The sequence below is a fragment of the Cebidichthys violaceus genome, unplaced genomic scaffold (assembly GCF_023349555.1).
Source record: "Cebidichthys violaceus isolate CVI_PGR_0920_01 unplaced genomic scaffold, fCebVio1.0.p SCAF_15, whole genome shotgun sequence".
Classification (NCBI taxonomy): Eukaryota; Metazoa; Chordata; class Actinopteri; order Perciformes; family Stichaeidae; genus Cebidichthys; species Cebidichthys violaceus.
In genome coordinates, this window is record NW_027176318.1 from 11930698 (window position 1) to 11953246 (window position 22549).

A 22549-nucleotide genomic window follows, 5' to 3' on the forward strand; every position below is an offset into this window, starting at 1 on the left:
CTAGAGGGAGACACAGATGCCTCTTACTACTCACTAACAGGTACTCTGCAAAATGTGTTTCTGTCAAACGGGAACATTTGAATAATTAAGGTTATTTCTAAACTGGCTTTTGTTTTACTTGCTTTGTGATTGTGATGGTTCATTCTTTACTCAATATAATCACTTTCTTGAATATATGGGATATTGTATTGTAAGTATACAAACCCAAGCAGTGAAACACCAACCCTATTAGCAAACAGTCAGCTCCGAAGTTGGTTGTGTGTGTGTGTGTGTGTGTGTGCTGTTATGCTTTAATGGCTTTTATATCCAATTTGTGGGTTAGCCTTTGGCAGAAATTAGGAAAATAGGCTGAACATATCCAGAATTATCTTTTAAGATTAATATCTGCGAGTGCACCAAGCTGGACTCATCAACCCTGGCTGAAGGAATCCATCAAGTCCATCAAGTCCGCCCCAGAAGAGCTTTCGGCCCATGAAGCAGGAGGAGTGGGCAGCTCTAATGCTGCATGATTCCCGTGTGATTAAGTCTTTCTAAATGCTCTAAAAACAGAAATTGTCATCAGTCACTGCCACTTCGGACTGCCAAGAAATGTGAAGCTGCCTGACACAGTCCAAGGAAAACCGGAGCCGGAGCTAAAGCTCCTGCGGTGGATCGACACATAGACCTTTTAAGACGGAGCTGTCAGCTGCGTCAAAGTTGCTTTGCTGTCAGCCGTAAGTGACGTCGAATCTGAACCCTCAGTCTGAATGACTTTTTGATGGAATCTTCGCCCCCCATAATAATCCTATTCGGTCAAATAATCGGTCTCGGTATAAGCTTAGAATGTGAGTGAACCTGAACTGTCAGCATTCAATTAGGCAGAGATTTTGATCTCCCCTCGGCTCGTCAAGCCCAATAATACAGCCGTCACCCCTGAAGGTGAAAGCCGCCCCGCTGCGTGGATGGAGACCTCTCGTCTGGAGGATTGACAAGGGTTGATGCAACAGGCTGAAGTGAGTTAAGGCCTTCTCACACACACACACACACACACACACACACGCTCCCTCTCTCCTCACCACTCGTCCTCCTTCCGTCCCCGGAGACGGTATTTTTCATGCTTTCAAACCACCCAGCAGTGACAAGCCTCTGACAACCCCTGCTTACTGTGACACCTTGGTGGGTCCAGAGGAGGCTTCCTCCACAATGCCTCCTTTGACGGGCGTTCTTGAGAGGAAACACGCATTATTCTGCCGCAGCGCCGCATTTGATTGATTGGCTCAGTCAAACTTTTTTGGAGCGAGAGGTGGCACAGAGGACTTTGACACAGATTTATTTATTTCATTCATTCATTCCGTGGAAAAGAACTCTGTCAGAGAATAGAATCCAGGAAGCCGCTTCCATTAGAGCTGGTTTTGGGAAAACAGTGACGTAGTTTATCAGCGTAGTTTCATGGTGAAGGAATAAAGTGTCACAATTCTCCACTAACTATCTTAAGAAATCTAATGCAGAAACAAATGAATGTGCAGACAAACATACAATCTTTTAACAATACAATTTACAAACTAGCTGATTTTGAGCTACATTATGTTGCATTTTGAAATTCTAAATGCATTTCCTTTGTTTTATTACGTTGTCTGCATTCATCTGCTCTCCGTTGTAATCTTCTCATTATTGTCTCCGTCCTGGCTTTTGTTTTTTATTTTCCTGGCCCTTCATCGTTGAGTCTGATCACTGATGTCCTGTCCACAGAGATCCCTGTAGCTGCACACCGGAGTGCTGTTGTTGTGTCAGAGGGCAGCGCCTCGCCTTCACAGAGAGGCCGCGTCGGTTCCAGCTGACTGCAGCTGTGGCACTCGCCATGTGTGGCCGGGAGACTGGATACCTGCTACACAGCATCTCGCTCTCTGAATCCATCCCTCCCCCTCCTAAAGCCTGCACGGGGACAGTCCCTCAAGGTCAGTCCACACACACACGCACACGCACACGCACGCACACGCACACGCGCGTGCCTATTCTGCCTCACTTCCCACCGCTGACAACCTTCCCCGTGAAATCAGGGATCGGTATGGCCGTGAAGTCGCCGCGCACATGAGGTGAGACGAGGGTGAGACGCCGGCGTGACGTCCCAATTTGTTGCCATGGCAACCTGGAGACTTGATGACAAACCTGGAAAGAGAAATACAAACACACAAGCTTTATATATATATATATATAGTATATAATAAATCATCTGTTCTTCTACGGGTCATGTGGAGAATCTGAGAGATGGAATGCTGCTGTGTTTGGGGGATTCGAGTAGAAGGGAGCATGTTAGCATGTGAGGCAAGTACTTTGACATTTCCCCCAAACCAACATTTGATGACTTTTACCCCAAGCAGAGGACACTGCAGACATTTTGGGCGAGTCCTCCTCCTCCTCCTCGTCTATCCCCTCCCCCACTACCGACCCCCCCACCCCCCCCACCTCAACATATTGCACCTGTTCAATTATTTAGCTGCTACTCTGTGGTTCGGTCCTGAGCTGCAGTGAAAGCTGTACCTGCCGATTAGAGCGGGGCTTGTCACCGGAGCCGGCCAGATATCTCCGTCTTGTCGTTGTCTGAGGGAGAGAGACGCCTTTGGCCACATTACGCAGGAGGAAATGTCATTACCCCATTGCAGGCTTGTCGACTCCAGCCTCTGGTCTCCCAGAGGCAGTCAGGATGTGTGTGTGTGTGTGTGTGTGTGTGTGTGTGTGTGTGTGTGTGTGTGTGTGTGTGTGTGTGTGTGTGTGTGTGTGTGTGTGTGTGTGTGTGTGTGTGTGTGTGTGTGTGTGTGTGTGTGTGTGTGTGTGTGTGTGCGTGCGTGTGTGTATGCGTGTGTGTGTAAAACTCAGTCACCCAACACAAATGCATAAGGTCTACACTGTGGTGGGGAGATTCACTCTCGGGGGTTTTTGATGGTAAAACTTTTATGTTTCAGTCTCAAAAGTTGCTTTTTGTTATGACCCCCCCCCCCCTTCAGGAGGTTTTGTTGAGGTGGAGAATCCTTTGAAACATTTAGATTTGACTAAACTCAGTGTTATAATGACATTGGTTGAAGTTTATCGGTACATGTAATGATTATTTTATTAGACAGGCTCCATATCATTTGAGCCTGTCTAATAAAATAATCTTTAAACCAGAAACACCTGGTTTAACCTATTGTATCCTAGTTTGTGTCTGTAGCAAATTTAATCAAAAAAACAATGCAATTGCCTTAGCTATTTCTACACAGCTCTGATGAGTCTTGTCTTAATTGACGTTTAACTTGTTGATATTAACCGAAGAGTGCAACGGTCTGGTGGCAAATCACAAGTAACCATCTTTTCCCCCACTTGGGGGCGCTGTTGAAGCAAATACAAGCCTGTAACACCCAGTCTGCCTTCGCTGTCCAAGGAACGGGTAATCCAGAGCTCTACCGTGGTCGTTTTTTGGGGGGGGGGGGGTCGCATGTTCTTGAATTACTGTTTGTAGCAGGAACAGCTGGAGTAGTAAGGTCTCCATTTTCCCAGCCCTTCTGTTTGTTGGTGTGTGTGTGTGTGTGTGTGTGTGTGTGTGTGTGAGAGAGAGATCCCTTGTCCCACCAGTACCATCCTCGACAGTTCTTTCCTCGCTGGACTGTTTACTGTGTGACTGTCTGTCCTCAATTTCAGGCATAGATATGCAAATCACACTGGAGTTATTAATCAGAGTGTCACAGGGATTATGCAAATGAGTAAAGAGCGGCGAGAGACGGAGAGGAAAGAGGAGAGAGTCTGGATTTCAGCAAACTTGCGCTGGCGTTCACCAGAGGGGGGGAGGTTTTGTTTGAAAGGGTTGCCTCGTGGCTGTGACCCGCTCGCTCCGACCCGACTCAGGTGGTCCCGGTGGAACGCTTGCCTGTACGTCGGGAGACGTCAGGCGTGGAAGTGACCCGAGGCCCGTCGGAGTGATGATGAGCCTGTGGTTTCCAAGGGGGAAAGCAAGGATACACGTTAATTATGATTTCCCTTTTGAGTAGCTCAGACAAACGCTGCTGACGTGCAGCAGATGTCGATGTGACAGCCTGCACCAACATCACAAACCTGTGTAAACATGGATGCACAAATAAGAACATTAAAAAACAACAACTCTATAAAATATGAAGTGAAATCTTGATGTCAGCTAAATGTGAATTTAGTGCCGTACCATTTGTGCTTCCTTTAGTTTTGATCACACTTTCCACAGCGCGACATTGATGAAAAAAACAGACATTTGACAGTAATTGTTAGAGTATGAAAGTTCTGTTTTGGTTCACTCTCACTGCTCTCATTGTTAACCTGCCCAGAACCGAACAGCAGACAAAGAAAAACAGCTCCAATGAACGTCCATGTCTTCCTGTCTCTATCCAGATCAACGTAACGTAACGTTGAATCCGTCATGTGTGTTTCAGCGTGTTGTGGACTTCTGCCTCCCAGCGGCCGTATTTCAATCAATGAAACGATTGAAAAATGGATCATTTAGAAACGGGGAGAGTTGAAATATTAACACTTTTTTGATGTCACAGCAAGCTGTTTGTGCTGGCAGCGCGACAGAACCGTATCCACATCTGCTGGATTATGCTGTGAATTGGTAATTATTTTACTTTGCCATAGCAACATAAAAGGCATAATGTCACAGTCGGGTTTTCACGGCCGGTTTAAGCTGCCCCCAAGTGGCCAAAGAATCTGTTATTGTGGATGTTTTGATGATCCAAGATGGTTGTACTAGAGATAAGATCAGTTCTGCTGCAACAGGGTTCTCTATATTTTCAAATATGTGTATTCAGTGAGAGAATATGTTGAGCATTAAACTAACACATTAGGATTAACTATTTTCTTAAAAAGTAAATTAATGAATGTTTCCACAAGTGCCCCGGGATCCCTGCGGTTGAAGACCACCGCGGGTCTTAAAGCTTGTTTTCCTGGTTCCTAATCTGCCTGTGAGACTTCACAGATTGTAAACCGATCACATGAGGAAAGCTCGGCTACCTGCAGGGATTCTTTCCCGCCCCGGTGGACGATTATTGGCAGGTTTTGGGGGCCCTGCCGCGAAGGGTGAACGAATGCATTTCTGCAGATGACTGTGAAGCGAGGGAAAGATTGAATTCTCACTCCCTTCCTCCTGTGCGTGTGGAGGGGGAAACGGGTGAGTCTCCTAGAAATAGGCAGTGATAGATGAGGTACATGGAGGAAGACAGCTACCCCTGCTCTCCAGCCCGGCTGAATCAGGAAACTGTCTGCCAGCTAAATGCCTCTCCCTCCCTCCCTCCCTCCCTCCCTCCCTCACGCTCGCTCTCATTATAATTTTCTCCCTTTCCTCCCGGCCTCCTCCTTTCCTCTGCTTACGAATCAATCGCTTTGTTAGTGCTTACCAGACAACAGATCTTTAGTCATTATGAGATTGTGCTTTATATCACTGCTTAATGAGCACTACACCCACTGCAAGCATTCCAGGCAGCAGCTAATGGTCACAAGAAAGCTATGCTTTCTCTCGCTTGCGTGACACATCTGATGCATCTGAGTTAATTAAAATCTTTACAAACTGTAAACCGCGCCAACTTGACGTAATTGTGTTGTTGTCAAAATGAGAAAGGAGCACGGACTCGGCTCTGACAGAGTTTCCCTTACGATTGGACAGGTGTCACATCACCTTAAGGGGCTGCTGACCCTGAATCATTTCATTAGTGTGTGTGTTTGAGCGGACTGTTCTGTTAGTGGGCCTGGATGGGCTGAGTGCTATTGCAGAGGCTTTCTGGAGGGAATATTCTGGCTCACACATTAAGAGTGTGCTGTTAATGAAAGCACTCCGTTTCCTTTCTTAAAACAAAATCACTGTAAGTCACCAGCGACGGTCTCTTGGGTGAGTGGCCAGAAGTTCAAGTCCCTCAAGGCCAAGAAGGCAGCAATTGACAGGTGGCGGCCATCTTTGACCTCCACTTCTCCAAGAGTAAATGTTTTTGTTGTCCTTTCAGCTGTGGCTCTACTCGGGCCTCCCACTGCAGCCGGTGGGTGCTTCCTCATTCATTGCTTGGATAAATGTACATGACCCCTTAAAATAACAGGAGCTGCCCCAGAGGGCACGCTTGAGCGATGTGACATTCCAGCTAACCCGAGATGACTTTTAAAGAACGGATAAGTGAAGGACAGTAGGAGGGTGGAAGGAAAAGACGGAGGACGAGGGGGACGAGGGGGACGGCGGAACGGACAGAAATCAAATCAGCGTAAGCAGATAGGTTAAGCACGAAAGGTTAGAGACAAAATATGAGACTAAAAAATAACACAACCTAAAAAGAAGCGCTCCTGTCTGCCACTGTTGGAAGGAAGATTTCAGATTTTGACTTGACGCTCTATTTTTTTTTTTTATCTGGATGAAGCCTTTGCACACACCCAACAGTCTCTTCACAGCAGCTGAGACGTACACACTTGACTGCTCACCGCTCTATAAAAACCTAAATGCAGTGTTTTAATTTTCATGCGGCCAAGGGAAGGGAAGGTCTTGTGTCAAACACACGGGCGAGCGCTCATCCAGCAGTCTGTGTTTCATCAGCGGGAGTTAATGCTTTACAAACAGCCTCTGTGAGATGTTAAGCGGAGCTCCTAATTAGCCATATCGTGCAGTCATCATCACTTCAGAAAAAAATGAAGCTGAAGGTATTTCAGCGGGCCGATGACCCGCTTTGTGTGGTATTTGATTTTTTTTTTTAATGCTTGCAAGTAAGGCTTTGGAGAACTGTCAGGTTGTTGTTTTGTCTTCTAATGATCTTGATTGATTTAATGTCCATTCCAGTGTTTTCATTAGCATTTAGACTGCATTAGATATTCATATATCAATGCATTTATTCATTCAATTTATTGAGCAGCTAATAACATTATGATAATCACAGCATTATTACTCAAGGAAAGTGTTGTAGCTAATATTAATAATATAATTATATACAATTAATTATATAACATAATTGTATACATTTATTGTGCTGTTGCAGGCTGGTGTTGTGTTTTCACAGCAGACACTGTGACAAAAAGCACAGGTGTAAGTCACTATGACCAGATTACATGTTAGTCTGTTCCAGGGTCCTGCATGGTCCTGCATGGTCCTGCAGGGTGCAGCATGCCTTACTGACACTCACAGGAACTCATTCTGGCCTCTTTCACAGAGTTACTATGGCTGAATTATTGATGCATGTGAGCCTGCTGGACTAAATGGAGTTTAATCCAACCACTTTAAAAACCGGTTGTTAAGCACTGTATCATACTGTATTTTATTTACTGGTAATTAGTAGGCCTGACTACAGTCCAGTGGAGTAAAAAGAGAAAGATTTATCTCAGGAATGTTGAGTAGAGGTATAAAGTAGCAGGAGCAGAGTGAATGTACCTGCTGCTGATAATAACTCATTATAACCTGCTTTGAACGCACTGTCCACTCTGCTAATGAACTGATAAGAACTCATTATAACCTGTGTATAAGACGTGTTGACGTCACCGTAGCCAGAGCGGCCTGCCATTACTGAGTTTCTCTCTCTCTCTCTCTCTCTCTCTGTCTCTCTCTGTCCCTCTCTCTCTCTCTCTCTCTCTCTCTCTCTGTCCCTCTCTCTGTGTCTCTCTCTCTCTCTGTCCCTCTCTCTCTCTCTCTCTGTCTCTCTCTGTCCCTCTCTCTCTCTCTCTTTCTCTCTCTCTCTCTGTCCCTCTCTCTCTCTCTTTCTCTCTCTCTCTCTCTCTCTCTCTCTCTCTGTCTCTCTGTCCCTCTCTCTCTGTCTCTCTCTCTCTGTCCCTCTCTCTGTGTCTCTCTCTCTTTCTGTCCCTCTCTCTCTCTCTCTCTCTCTCTCTCTCTCGCTCTGTGTCTCTCTCTCTCTGCCCCCCCCCCCCTCTCTCTCTCTCTCTGTCCCCCCCCCTCTCTCTCTCTCTCTCTCTCTGTCCCTGTCTCTCTCTCTCTCTCTCTCTCTCTCAACATGAATAAACACGACGTTGTTCTCTGTACACATGTAAGTAATTGATTGTCAGTTTAGGTTGAGTTGCACTTTTTGCATGATAGAAAGTTATGACCATTTTACCTCCTAATTGGAGTTTATTAACGTTATGCGTGAATTCGCTAATTAGCTTAGAGCGCGAAACATGTCTGCGTTAGTGTGTGTTGTACAGTTGTAGCTAACGCTACACTGTTAGCCGTGAGACCATGAAACGTGTCGCTAAATAGAGAAGCATTTTAGTGGCAGTGACCGGGCCCGCTTCACTGTTAATTGCTTATTTTGTAGAGTTGAATTTGATATCTTTGAACGTGTATGTAGTTCAGTTGTGTAGCTACACGGTGAACTGTTAGCTGGTTAGTGAGCTCATCTCTGTTACTGCTTCACTTTGGGTTTGGCTCATTGTTAGCGGTCTCCTCTGAAGAACGGCTGTAGATGGAGAGCATCGGCTAAAAGGAAGATTTAACGATGGTTTCAACACACCAGCTGGCTTACCAGGTGAAACACTTCTAAGACACGTTCATGTTTGGTAAAAAGGGTTCTGTATTGTCCATTATTAAGTTCACACAGTAAGGGACATTGTTCATCCAGTTTGCACATGTAATAAAGTGTGGTAGAGCCTAATATTTAATATTTAACCTAATACCTATAAAGTAAAAGGGACGGTTCATTTAGTGATGCAGTTTTCATTATCAGTTGTTATCATTGTTCAATCTAGTGTATAAATATAGTTTAATATTGTCCGATCTGTCTCTAGAGTGATTCTGACCAAAGAAAATGAACCATCAGTACCACCATCAGTACCACCATCAGTACCACCATCAGTGGCTTCTGCACCAAAAATCAATGAGACAGCAGCTTCCTGCGCAGCCTATTGATTCGTTCTGCACATCCGCAGCGTTTCACAAAGGGTTCGGGAAGCGAAAGACATTTTTGCTGAAATGACGAATGTTGGCAGTCATGAGAGACACATCCAAAGCATTGGTCAGAGTGGAATGACTGTGATGGCTACTCACACACACACACACACACACACACACACACACACACAGAGACACACACACACACACACACACACACACACTGTAAAAAGCTTTAATTCGTGTCACTGGCATCAACTGTAGAGGACTGTTTTGGCTTAAAATGAAAGAGCTCCTTCGCAGCCCTTACAAGTGAACAAGTGAAAAGATGCAGCTTTGCGTTTCTGTAAAAGATGTGAAACAGCCCGACCGTTTGATTTCAGTTGATGGTGGGATCACTCCCCACTGTAATGATGTTTGTTTATCGATCATATGGGACGTCCCATCCTCCATATCAAGCAAAGGATGACTCGTGCAACCCCTTCCATTATTTGTTTTTAACTATTTAATTTATTCATTTCGATACATTTCACTCTGTATAGTCTGATCACTTGATCATCTCAGTCTATGTTTAGACGACAGTTCTAACTGAAAGCCTGCGACACAAACTGGAAGCGGTTGTTGTTGTTGTCGACGCTTACGAAGCCTAGAATGTGTGATGGTCAGCTGATCAGGTGCTGGGGTTGCATCGCTGATTAAATGATCATTAAGACAATGAGCCACATCAACTGTTTAAAGTACCGTCTGTAGGTTATTGTTCAGATTGAGAACTTGAGACCATCCTCTGAAAGCCTCGTCACAATGACAGCCTCACTGACTGACTCTTCTGATGTAAATGTGTGTCTTTGTTTCAGTCTGGCCAAGGAACACACGGACAACACGTCAGAGTGTGTGCACACACCGGGCTGAGCTGCAAGCTGCACAGAGAGGATCCAGAGAGGATCTGGTCCTGGAACTACACCAGTCTGGAGGGTTTCTACCATGACGCGGTACAGTCACTTTTCATTCTTTACACACACACACACACACACACTCACTCCACTACTTCACAAACTGGCGACATAAAAAGATCATTTAATTTACAACAAGGATTTCTATCAGCACTCGCAGCTGACCGACACTGCCATTATGGTGCTGATGATAATCAATCTCAAATCAATTAGGCAGTAATTGCTGAGTCAATGGGGGAGGCTGGTTAAATATTGATAAGTGTCTAAAAGGCCCATCGGGCTCTATTGACAGCTCGGGAGACAGACAGCACTGGCTCAGCTGAGAGGGGAGCGAGGAGTGATGGAGAGATGGCTTAGGGTCATATTCTCTACTCAAGCTGGTCACTCTGGTAATCAATGCAAACCTGCTCTCTGTGGCTGTAAGCTCTGCTCATAACTTTGTGTTATTGTTGAAAGTATTAAACCATTTAGAGCCTCGATAAGAGAAGAACTCAAGCTCCAACTCACAAAGAGAAGCGAACGCCTCCCTTTATGAGCTGGCTTGGTTTCAGGTTATTTCGTTTTTTTAACATACGTTGTTAGTTAGAGCTTTACTGGCGTACTTTGTCCGTTAGCCACTCGTGTCAAAGAGACGGTCGGGCCTGCTTGCTTGAACCAGTGCTCCAACTGCAGGAGAGCCTGAGCGCCCCAGAAACAACAACTTTTGAGTTATAGTTTTTAAAAATTAATTCTTCTCTACCGCGGCTCACAGGCTGCTTTCATGTGGTGCATTGTACGCCTGTGCTTGATTATTCTGCGTGGAGTTGGTGTCAGGTCGGCCATTTTGAACGGTCAGCTGCTGGACCAGGTCTCTCCTCTTTCCACATGAAGTAGCCAGCCAGTGGGAAACAGTAGCCTGCTTTTGATCGTAGTGGCCTCTGGCTTATCTAGTTCACTGTTCCATCAGGGCTGCATGCTAACGTTTTTGCACAGAGCACCGGTGCTGCAGAACGTTTTGTAGCCCAGGCCACACAATTGCAGCACGTGTATGGAGCGTACGAATAATACAGCTTAACAAGTTCATGACCGTTTACAGGAAGTGCAGATATGTGTAGTATCTGTGGTGGTGAAGTGGATTTGCGTTGTTATCATACAGGCTATATTAGTGCGTTAATAGATTCCATGTGATGCACGAACACATTGAGGTGTTTCAGAGTGCTGTTCCTCATTTCATGGGCGTGGGGATCTTTTGGGGGTAATGTTACATAAAACCAGACTGGGTTCTTCAGTGTGACCCGGCTGACTCGTGTGAACAGGTCCATCGTGATTTTAATGCGCATCAGCAGTGCAGCAATATATCATACCTGGTATATGAAATGTCATCGTCATCGTCACTGCGCTGCATTTGTATAAAACCTGGTGTCATGCATAGACTGTGTATAAGAAGTGGGCGTGGTCAATCGTCGTGGCGTTTTGAAGCCTCGAGGTCGGTGATTTTGCCGTCTCCCTCTATTGTTTTTTTCCGCAACCAATGAACAGAAGTGACCATATTTGGACTGTGGAGGACTGACGTAGAGACGCCGTGTCCGGCTCTGGTGGCTGTTTTACTGTAAAAGGACCATAATTTACGAAATGAACATCATGTTGTGTCGAAGAAGACTATTTATTTAATATTTTAAAACTACAGTCAGTGTTTTGAAACCCATAAGAGTAGCACCAGAGTCTGTTCCATCTGCAGTTTGAGTTATATTGAGTCAGAAGCTTAAGAGAGGAGATGAGCAAGGACTTCTCCCTAATTATCAAGCTGCCTAAACGTGCTGGGTCGGTTAAATGGCGTTTGCAACAGGCGCAACCTCTGGCTGCTTAAAGCAGCTACTTCCTGACACTCCCAATCAGCTTGATTGATTGGATCCCAAGCCACTCCCTAACTCTGATTGGCAGCTTAATGACAAGGAGGGAGGAGAATAGCTAAAGGAGACGGGGTCTTTTATGTGGTACTTAGCAAATCCAGAGTACGTTTTTCTTCTTAAAATGTACGCGTGTCAGTGCCTCGGTCGTTGGTCTGCAATGACGGCAGCATCAGAGAAATATTCATCCGTAATAATCTGTCTGGGCTCTTTTCTTTGGCTTTCCCCAAACTGTCTCATCGATCAATATTAGGTGACTGGTGGAGCCCAATCCTCCCTTTAAAATGAATCAATCTCACTGAATGCCTGCAACAACTGACGGCACCGCCCAAGTGACTCGTGGCATAACCAACTCTGACAAATATTCAAGGCTCATACCAAATCACTGATTAGACAGCTAAGTGATCCGTCTTCTGAGGACAACACTGACACGTCACGTTAGCCTCCACCTGCATTCGTTTCTCATAGGCAGCTAATACCATTAGCCTTCTCCAAAGGGCAGTCAGCCCGTGATTTTCTACAATCCTTTCCTTTATCATAAATCAAGGCGGGCGGGGGGGGGGGGGGGTCTGGCTCTGGCTCTGGTGTCTTATTTGATGCCGGCTGTTCCTTGGTGTCCTTGTTTGTCTTCGACTCCACTGAGATGTTTAAGACTTCTACTGAAGGTACTGACGTGCAGAAACGCAGCCAGGAAGCCGTCTCCTGACGCCATGTGGAATGTGTTTAAAAGCCACGAACACATCGTGTGCTGTCATGTGCTGGAACTCTGCAGCCTGTTTTTAAACGGTAGCTGTAGCGTTCTTGATTAAATCCTTTGAACCACAGGCGTGTGAGAGCGCACCGAGCCAGCTCTCATCTTCGTCTTTCATTCCGCTCAAATGTGTTGTTTTCATAGGATTTCCTTTCAGTGACAAATAGTATCTCTATCATTTTCATCTTTGTGACAGTGTCCCAATGGAGTAAATTGTTTGTAATCAGAGAATTAAAAGAGCATTTAATCTTAAAAGGCTTGTCGCGTGGAATGGCTTTGATGTGAGCTAATTCAATATGAACGTAACCTGAGGGCACTTAAGATGGAGATTGGGGTTGTGATAAGATGTGCCTTTGGAATACTAGCGTAGAGTTGGCACACCCAGTGAAGACTAATCGTGTAAAGGAAATCTTTTCTTTGAACCCTTCCAGAGAATATGAATAAGATTAATTAACAGCAGCTGATTGCGTGTCACCGCAGGACCTGCGCCCAAGCTCTCCTGTGTGTTGTAGCAGAACTCTGAATAATAGAAACTCCCTGTTCTATAAGTCAAAGGTCAGTCTGTGGAGACATTTCGGAGTTGGTGTCTTTTTTGTTTTGGAAAATGACAATGTAATAGTTACTATAACAGTTTAGTCGGTTCAGATGGGATTTGAGTGAATCAGTGCGGATCGATGTCCCCCTACATCAGAGCTAGGCAGCTAACTCCCATTAGCTTGTTCGTGGCTCCGAGTAGAAGATGTGCTTGTGCAGAGTGAAAGTGTGTCACTACGCTAGTTTGTGTGCAAACCTCTCCAAGGTGTACAGATAGATTTTAAAAAAAGGAAGAAAGTGATAGTTCAAAAGGGCAATAGATGTGGTCCCAGTCCATAACTGAACATAGTGACCATAACACTTTCTTAGGATTGTAGATCAACAACAACAAGGACTCGGTAATGAGAACGGGTCCATTAACCTCCCTCAGCACCGGTGCATCGAAGCGTTCAGGATTGCACTGGATGGTTCGCTGTAGTTGTAGTTGATAAGCTAGCTAAGTCATATCTTGATATTGAATGTGGCAGGAGGGGCAGTGGATGTTGTCCTACTTACTGCTACCTACAAATAGCTGAAGCTCCAATATAATCATCATATCATATATAAGTCACGAGACACAGACGGGTCCAGTGTTCTACAGAGAGAGACAGTTTGTCACATGAAGGCATTAAGACGATCAGTGTAGACGGGAGGTGTCACGATGTAACTAGTAACAGATTGACTTACTCGACTGTCCGTTTGGTTCTGATTACTCCACCGGCTCTCCACGGGACTGCTGTTAGCGCCACGGCCGTTCACACAAACTTACTTGGCCAAGGACACCGGCTAAGAGGAATTTAATCAATGTGATGGGTAACATTTGTCTTTGCGGCTCTTGCGGCAATTCCCATGTCAACCGTTCGAGGCGACGGTGCTTTTCCTTCCAAATGTTTTCTTCTACTGGCAAGTGATGAGGTAAAGTAGAGTCGGCGCCATCAAACGGTCTGTATCCTGTTAAAGCTGCTGTTTTGACACAACGGCACAATGAAGAACTTTCCATTCTCGTTATTAAGGGAACGGTGTTGATTTATACGGTCCATATTTTCAGAACCATTAAGAACCATTAGGCACGCACCGTCGGCGTTATCATCAGGATAAATCAATTACTTCAGCGCTTAACACCTTTCAGCGCCATGGACAGCGCCTCGGCAGATGAAACATTAGAGTTTCTCCCAAAATCCACCAAAATATATTTGACTTGTAAACTATATAACATCAGTAATAAACACAGGGACTGCGTTGGTTTACAGGGTTTGTATTGATTGTCATATATCTTGTAAAAGTGAACACAAGGTATTTGTCAGTGCTGCCTAAACGTCTGTGACACATTCTCCGCCAACTTTTACAAGTTGCTGTCACGTCGTAACGTGATCTTTTATTTCATAATTTCCGCCGCACGCGACACAGAACGCAGTCTTGCGGCTGCAGAACGCCGCCTGTTGTTGCCGGGTGCTTTACGAAGGAAGCAGTGAGCCTCAGACGTATTCAGTATTCAGACGCGTTTCTTTATGCTCTTATAGAGGGTGAGATAATAACAATAAACGTCTATGTATAATATTATATATTATTATTATCTTTATTTTAATCGTTTTGAAAACCGGGACATTTTAGTGTTACGGCTTGAAACCAGGACAATCGAGGACCAACCGAGACGTCTGGTCAGGATATCCATAGCTTCCTTCTCACTGTGAAACATTTCTGAATCGTTTATCATCCACCAACACCTTTTTAAGACGTATAGATTCATATGATGCCCACAGTAGTCTAGTAATTGATAATAAACTGGGAATCTATTGAGATTGACTTCATACATTTTTATTTTTTGGTGTTTGCTTTGATATTTTAAAGCAAACTAACAATTTTTAAATATTGTAATTTTCCGGTTTTGTTTCTGCTGAGTTAAATCTGAAGAGTAGAGACACATTTGGCGTCCGCGGTGCTTGGAGTGCACTAAATCCTGTTATGGATAACGGTAAATGCCTCTTCAGTGAAAGTTAATCACCGACTGGCAAGAAATGCAGCCTTTTGAGGGCCTTGATGCTATTTCTGAAATTGCAGATTATTCTAGTCTTAAAATGCAGAGCGAGACGACGTTCCCTTTATTTCTCCAGAATGACGGGGCATTAACGGGTCACCTCGTGCCGTGTCGTACCAGCCGGCGCGTGGCCCATATGCTGGCCAGACATTCACAGAGAGACGGCATTGTTCGGTGGACGTCGGGAGCCGTTTTAATCAAACGGCCTCCTCCAGCTGTTGCCCACCTGGTGATTTGCGAAGCGTCTTCCACCGACACGCCGGCGCAGGAGAGGAGGCTCCCGCTGCCTCGACTGCTCCTCGTTGTGACTTGTATTGGGCTTTAACAAGGCTGCAGAGGAAGCACAGTTCAGAGGGATGCGTCGCTGCAGCACTGTGTAGTCATGGGAGCTGACAGAGGGGCTTGTTGCCGTCACAGGTTGCCTCATGCCAGGCTGTGTGCACTAGCAGGCAACTACACCGGACTGGATTCCATCAGGCTGTGTTCCTAATATCCAACAAGCAACTATTCATCCGATGACAAAACACGAGTCTAACATGCTTTGACAAGTAACATAGGTTACCATCGGCACCGGTGGTAAAAAAGGATGATTAATTACAATAGCTTGAATAACAGCAAGCGACTGTAATGGGAGTAGCTCGCAGAGCAACAAAGTCAGACTGTAAGTTATCCTGACGTTCACACGGAACCCAGCAGTCGGTGCGCTCGTGGAAATCACGGGCTCGTCATGAATATTAATACCTGCAGTTGTTTGGAGTTTGGAGTCTGGCGGTCTCGTTCAGTGGAGCAAAAGTGTGATTGACAGCCGCGTGGCAACGGCGCAACAATCAATCAAGCGCTTGAATGAGCGGTATTCCCAAAACCATATGCTGCCCACATGTAGGACACGGCACTGTCTCGGACGCGCCACCGTTCTGCATTTTTTATAATTTCATTTGAACGACTTAACAAGACCAACCAAGCGGGTGCTTGCAAAAAAAAAACCCAGGTCTGAATATTCAGTGAAAATGTTAATGCAGCGCGTTATGGAAATTAGGCACCGAGCCAAGCGGCAGCAGATTTCTAAACACCTGTTTGCTTTTGATGTTTTGCCACAAAACTCGCTGTCATTTCAATCCACAAAGTGAAGTCTTTGCGTCCGTTTGAGGGCCATGCAGGGATACTTGAAAGGAGAAGGTACAGTGTGTGTGTGTGTGTGTGTGTGTGTGTGTGTGTGTGTGTGTGTGTGTGTGTGCCGTGTGGGTGTGAGGCTCCATCTCTGCTGAGTTACTGGATCTACAGAAGGCACATTACAACGGCGATGAAGTACTTCACTGATCTATATTTGAACTTTTCTTGACTAATGTGGGAATTCTTCTTTCTCTCCACCAGAAAAGTGAAAGTCTGTCCCATGAAATATTCAGAAAGCAGTTTTTCCTTGGGATAGTAATTCGTCATCTATATATAGCCTCTTTTTATCACTCTTCCTGGATCATGGATGATTCCTGATTCCGGCACTGCATTTCTTCCCCCCAGACTTAGATGATGAGAAGAACGCTAGATGAATCAAATATTTAGCTGCCTACTTAGTCATGGTGTCGATGTAAGTGTGGGGGGGGGGGGGCTGCTATCTTGTAAGTAACCATAAATAACCAGTGAACTATAGCTAAACATAGTTCAGGCAGAGGCAAAGGCAGTCAAATTGTGATTTCAGAGGAATTATAAGAGCGGCTGCATATAGAAAGGGAGTGCTGCCTGCAGTGAGGCTGAAGCAGTAAAGATGGAAATATTAGACAATCTAGTTAATACCTGAGGGCCTGACAAAAATGAATTACATACTAACAGGAGTGCGAAGGTAATCAACACCTCCACATGGGGCAGAAAGTGTCTCCGAGCTACGATTCTCAACGTTTTCTGTGAAGTAATCCCAGAAGGAAGCTGCCCAAATTACTCGTTTTCCATCAAGCCAACTAGCACCGTTATTCACACACAGTCACACATCATTGTAAAGGCGGAAGTGAATGCTCATGGATAACACTTTCCGGCTCTTTATTATTGCTCTAAATGCCTAAATCCCTCCACGATGCCTGCACTGCTTCATAGATCGAGACTATTTGTATCTCGTTGTCAGCGCTGTGTCTCGTAGAGAGTTGGGATGAGCTGAACAAGGTGCCTTCAAAGAGCTCCGAGGGCTTTGATGAGTCCACTACGTCATGGATGACAGGCCTGTGGCTTTCAGATAAAGTCCTTCAACGTGGAATCGGCTGCTGTAGGAGAGCGTGAGACCATTGAAGTGGACTGGATGTGTGTGGTTTCAAGGTGCTGTCAAATTCAGACAGCGGTATTATCTTTCTTTAAATAAATGTTTTTATCCGTATGAGCCATCTGGACATCGCAGGTCTTGGATGTAATTTTGGGAAGTTGCATATTGACATGAGGTTAATCATTTAAGGCCAACAAATTCACATACATTCAGCATGCAGTGCTTCAACCAACCAGTTTGTTTCCCCCATTTATGAAGGCACTATTAGAAAATATCACATTTCTCAACTCCTGTGGGACAAATCCCCAGTACACACTAACCCTACGCATGTTTGGAGTATGTAGTGTGTTCACACGTGAAAACCACAAAACTCTGTTCCTGCAGGGTTTTACTCATAGCTACACAGATTATAAATACATTCCAGATGTTAGTAAGAGATCTAAATGATCTAAAATAAATCATTTAAAAGTGTTCCAGCTTGATCCACGTCTGACGGTGCACCTATTGTATAATTACTTAGAATGAAACAAGAAGGGATGTTGACTGTTTGTCAGTAGACCTACACCTACAGTATAAAGGTGTAGGTCTGTTGTTGTGTGTGTGTTGTGTGGACTAGGGACGTCATTGTTGACTTTTGTTTAGGATTGAGAAATGAGGAATCTAATCCTGTAGTTTTAATGTGAACAATCCACACAAATTGAAAAAGTGAAGGAGTCAGTTTAATCGTGAAATAACTGCTTCATCAAAAAGAAAAGTCAGGATCTGTCCCCCTGTGCAGTCACAGGTCAATACGATGCATTGGTTTGTGATCATCCTGTTGACGTCCGTTATTGATCAATCGCTCCACAGAGGATGGAAGGACACTAGGAAACTAGAGGCTGCTTGCTGCGCAGCCTGGACGTCCCGAGATGTTCTCTTATTACAGCATTACTCAAAAGTGTCTCATCTTCAGTTCACCTAATAGAAGTACAGTAACTTGCTGTGTGCAATCAGCCGTATGGAAGCAGCAGTTAACAAAGAGTGGGTGCTCCATGATGTATGATACCTTTATAATAACTTGTTTAAGAAACATGAGCCTTTTGGGTTGTGGTGTTGTGTGCATTGAGATTGAACCTCATCTTCAGCGGGGATTTTTGTCTTTTGATTCTACTTTTGGATAAATAATGTGTTGTGTGCACTTGGCTTCAGCTACTTTAGCGATCCAGACACAAATCATCAGGACCACTGCCACGCACGTCCCCAGCTGCTCCAGTCTGAGCTTCTGCTGGACGGAGTTTGGCTTTGTGTAATTCGGTCTGTTTTTCATTCTATTTGATTACTTATTTTAACAAATCTTTAAAAACAGAGACCGTTATTGACAGGCGCATCACAGACTTAAATCTCTCTTTCGGTGTCTGGTGGGTCTTTGCCTGAACACAGCCTCGGGTTCCCAGGAAGTGATGGGTATCAGTTTGTTAATAAGAACAGAAGATGGTCTGGATACTGAACCAGGGTCACAGAAGAGCTGTCTTCAATAAAACACACCGCGATGGACAGCTGATATCTGGGAAGTTGAGAGCCTCACAACAATTACTTCTTAACACCAGAAAACTAGATTTCAAATACACAAACCATGAGCTGGCAGAGTGCTGTTGTCGTTACAGTTCGTGGAGCATTGCATCATGGGGTCAGCATCTACACGGAGGCAATCCCTCAGAAAGCCTAACCCCGAACAACCGCCTGTCACCGCCGTGACGAACGGCGAGATATGAGCGCTGACAGACTGAGTGGGGAAGTGTAGCTGCACTGAAGATTTCCCTGCAGACGTAACGCCGCTCTGCCACTTAATTGTGCCTCACAGTTAAGAGTCATTTTCTCAGATCCGGGAAGGCGCTCCGGCCTTGATTCGCTGTTAACAACACCTCAGAGCGCCGCATTCTCCAGACGAGGCTGTATTAGACTTTAATTAATTCTGTGGCTAGCAATGCTCAAAGGTAATGGGGATGCAAGTATGCAGCTCACAGCGCAGGTCTGCGGCGCTGTAATGAACAACATGGCCGGAGTTCAAAGTGGATGTCTGATGCGGGACACTGCAGGAGCTTGATTTGAGGGGAACGCTTGAGGGACCGTAAACCCAGCGCCACGTTTGGCTGCAGCAACAGAAGTTACCTGCACAGGGACGGATGCTGCTGGAACATATTTCACGTACCCCGTGACGTTTTGGATCATCAACTGTCGATGCTTTCTTCAGCAAAGAGGATTTTGTTCCGTCTCTCTAGACTGTGAATGACTAGATCTGGTTTGGCACAGGGCCTGTTTGTGTATTAACTGTTGGCCATATCTCCATGTACAAACACCGACTGTATTCTATGATGCTTTGAGGCGCTGAGTGAACTGCTCTCATGATAGACGCGACGTATGATGCACTGCCTCAGAGAGGATGGTCCCGGTCCCGCTAATTGAAACAACCAAGTTCCGTTCTGCTGTTGGGCACGAACAACTCTCCTCCCACAAGAAGCGATGACTCACAGAAACTCATGGGGTGACTGTGGCTAAGTGGAGAGCAGGGCCGCCTTTCATTCTGCTGGTCTCATGTCAATGTGTCCTCGAGCAAGACATTTAACCCCAAATTGCTCCCGTGGCTGCGTCTACGGTGTGTAGATAGATACTGAATTGTAAGTCGCTTTGGATAAAAGTGTCTGCTAAATGACTGTAATGTAATCTGAGGGAAATCCAAAGTGTTTCTGAAACAGCAAAGTCAAAGCGTGGCTCAATGCATGTTTAGCCTCTTTGGTCACAGAGCAACCAGGACGGGTCGCGGGTCGATTTAAAGCGGCCGAGTCACGCTCACTACTTGTGAAAGCACCCGAAGGCCACGGTAGGTTCGCGGTTCATACAGAACCGTGGATTTTGGGTACAGCTCCACCCCCAGTTTTAATGGTCTACCTCAATCAATAGTTTTCGCAGTAGCTGTAACAGTAGTAGCAGCGGTACTACCGACACTGCTCGTTGTGTACTAACAGTAGTACTCCTGATTCCCTGTCTAACATCAACAAGCTCAATATTTGAAAAGGTCTTCGTCATTGGAAGCATGCCAGCTGTTTAGTGCTGAGAGAGTTCACATGCAGGTGAACTTGTATATCAGAGACCGGCTTATGTGGAATTATCGTCTCGCTGCACCGCTCCCTCCACCTCCCGCAGAGAGGTTTGTTTATTTATTTATAGTACGACTCGCAGACGTTCTCCGGGTTCGACATATTATCTTCTGTGGCGTTATTGTAAGAGTGTGCCGACTATAATATCTTATATCTTCCTGGTGATTGGTGATGGTGTTTTTAATCAAATGTTCTTGTATCGGGGTTTAAGCCAGCAGGCTGAAGGTCAGGGGGAATGTCTCAGATCAGCAGTGCTGGCCAGCTTAGGTAGGACACAGCGGTGTAATCAGAAGGGATTCAACTGAAACACGTTCGGATTCACCTTCACCGCGTCAATCGCCGCTCCTCTTCAAAATCAGCCGACTACTCCGGCTGAAGGCACGAAGCATCAGCTACTGTTTGCACCCGGCACACACACCGCGTCTCTGTTTCTCCACAATTCAAGCGGCTCCACGTGAAAACGCCAATCCCACACACACACACACACACACACACACACACAATTACATACAATTATTTGCATGCGCGCGTTCACACACAAACACGGACACACATGCGTACACAGTGTAAACCCCGCTGAGGTTCATTTCTCCTGTTACAGAGATAGTGTTATTGATGTGATGGGTCACATTGCAATTTAGAGGCAATTAAAAGGTAATGAATGTGCTCAAATGAAACCTGTGTCTGGAGGGCATTCGCTGTGTGTGTGTGTGTGTGTGTGTGTGTGTGTGTGTGTGTGTGTGTGTGTGTGTGTGTGTGTGTGTGTGTGTGTGTGTGTGTGTGTGTGTGTGTCCAGCATACACACACACACACACACACTTTGAGCTATCTTTTATAAGCCAGTATAAAAGATAGCTCAAAGAAAAGTGCTTTTGAACATGACAGCTATTATAATATGATAATAGTTATGGCAATATGTAAATCCATTGGGTTTATAGCCGATGCCCATGTGTTTCCTAATTGTCAACAGAATAGGGACGGGTCAGGTTTGTTCCCTTCCTCTCATCCTATTAGACATAGGTAGAATTGGCGTGAAATGGGACGCCGCTGTGGCCCGATGGCAACTGACCCTCTTTACTCCCCTTATCTTGACGCGCACAGAGGACTAAACACTCTGTGACAAATTCATTTCTAACAAATTATCTTTTCAAGTGGAACAGTTTCTCGCCTCAGCTATCAATTAAGGACTTGCAGAAATTTGCTTTGGTCCTCACGCAATCATTTCAGGCCAGCTCATTGCACAATACGACGTCTATACTCGCTCCTGTCGTCGTTGGGACGGCTGCGAGTAGCTGAGGCGGTGACGTGTCACCTCTCGAAGATGTAAGCGGTACTGGTGCCCCGGTGTTGAGCTTGTGGTATTGGTTTTCAGCTGTACCAGATTTGAAATGAGATGTGTTGTATTACTCCGGGATCTAGTTTACAGGATGTGTTTCTGTCACACACGTATGTTTTCTTAAAGAAACAATACCTGGCATTGTAAACGAGGAACAGTTTGACGAATGTTCACGTTCATTAGAACTCCCTCACCACACCAACCTAACCAGGTATGACTTCCTAACTGCTCTCCTAGGTGTTTTTAATTAGTGAGGAATCCTCGTTTTGTGAGGCAGATGGCACAATCCTCTGTCTTTTGTTAAAGTCACACTAATTAGGATTCTCAGAGAAGATGCGTCCAACCAGAATCCTTAATAAGGGAGCCTGTTAAGCCGAGTAATAAGACACCTGATGTCTCCACGACAGTGCTCACCTTGAAACTCTGAAATAGAAACCAGTCGATTGTATCGGCGCAGACCTTTAGTCAGGGCTTCTGTTTGTGTGTGTTGGAGGTAAATGTGATAATGTGATTAAAAGAGATCTGCTATTGTGATTCCCTGTAAAACGAAGCTGCTGCTTATATGTCGTTAAACGATGCATACAAATGTTGCTGATGAAGGTGCGCGTGGTGAAAAAAACGGATGAATGATTAGTGATTAAACAACAGTTGAGTCAGAGAGGGAAAGCAAACCACGAGAGAAAGTCTGCTGGCTTCTGTGTGAAGGGAAGTCGCTCGCACACGAAACCCCCCCACACGTCGGTCCTCTCTGGGCCGTCCAGCGCTTTGAAAGCAGGACTTTGAGGAAGATTTGTGGACGCTCTCATCTGAGTCCAGATACCCCT

At 45.3% G+C, this 22549-nt stretch overlaps 1 long non-coding RNA gene across 1 annotated transcript in view; it reads left to right on the top strand.

Annotated features, from left to right (window-relative positions):
* Positions 1-1846: 1846 nt before the first annotated feature.
* LOC137871651 (uncharacterized) overlaps positions 1847-22549 on the top strand; it is a 34330-nt gene continuing 13627 nt past the window's right edge. The window contains exons 1-2 of the long non-coding RNA XR_011102827.1: positions 1847-1934; positions 9673-9807. This is a non-coding gene — a long non-coding RNA (uncharacterized lncRNA). The remainder of the gene's footprint in view (positions 1935-9672; positions 9808-22549) is intronic.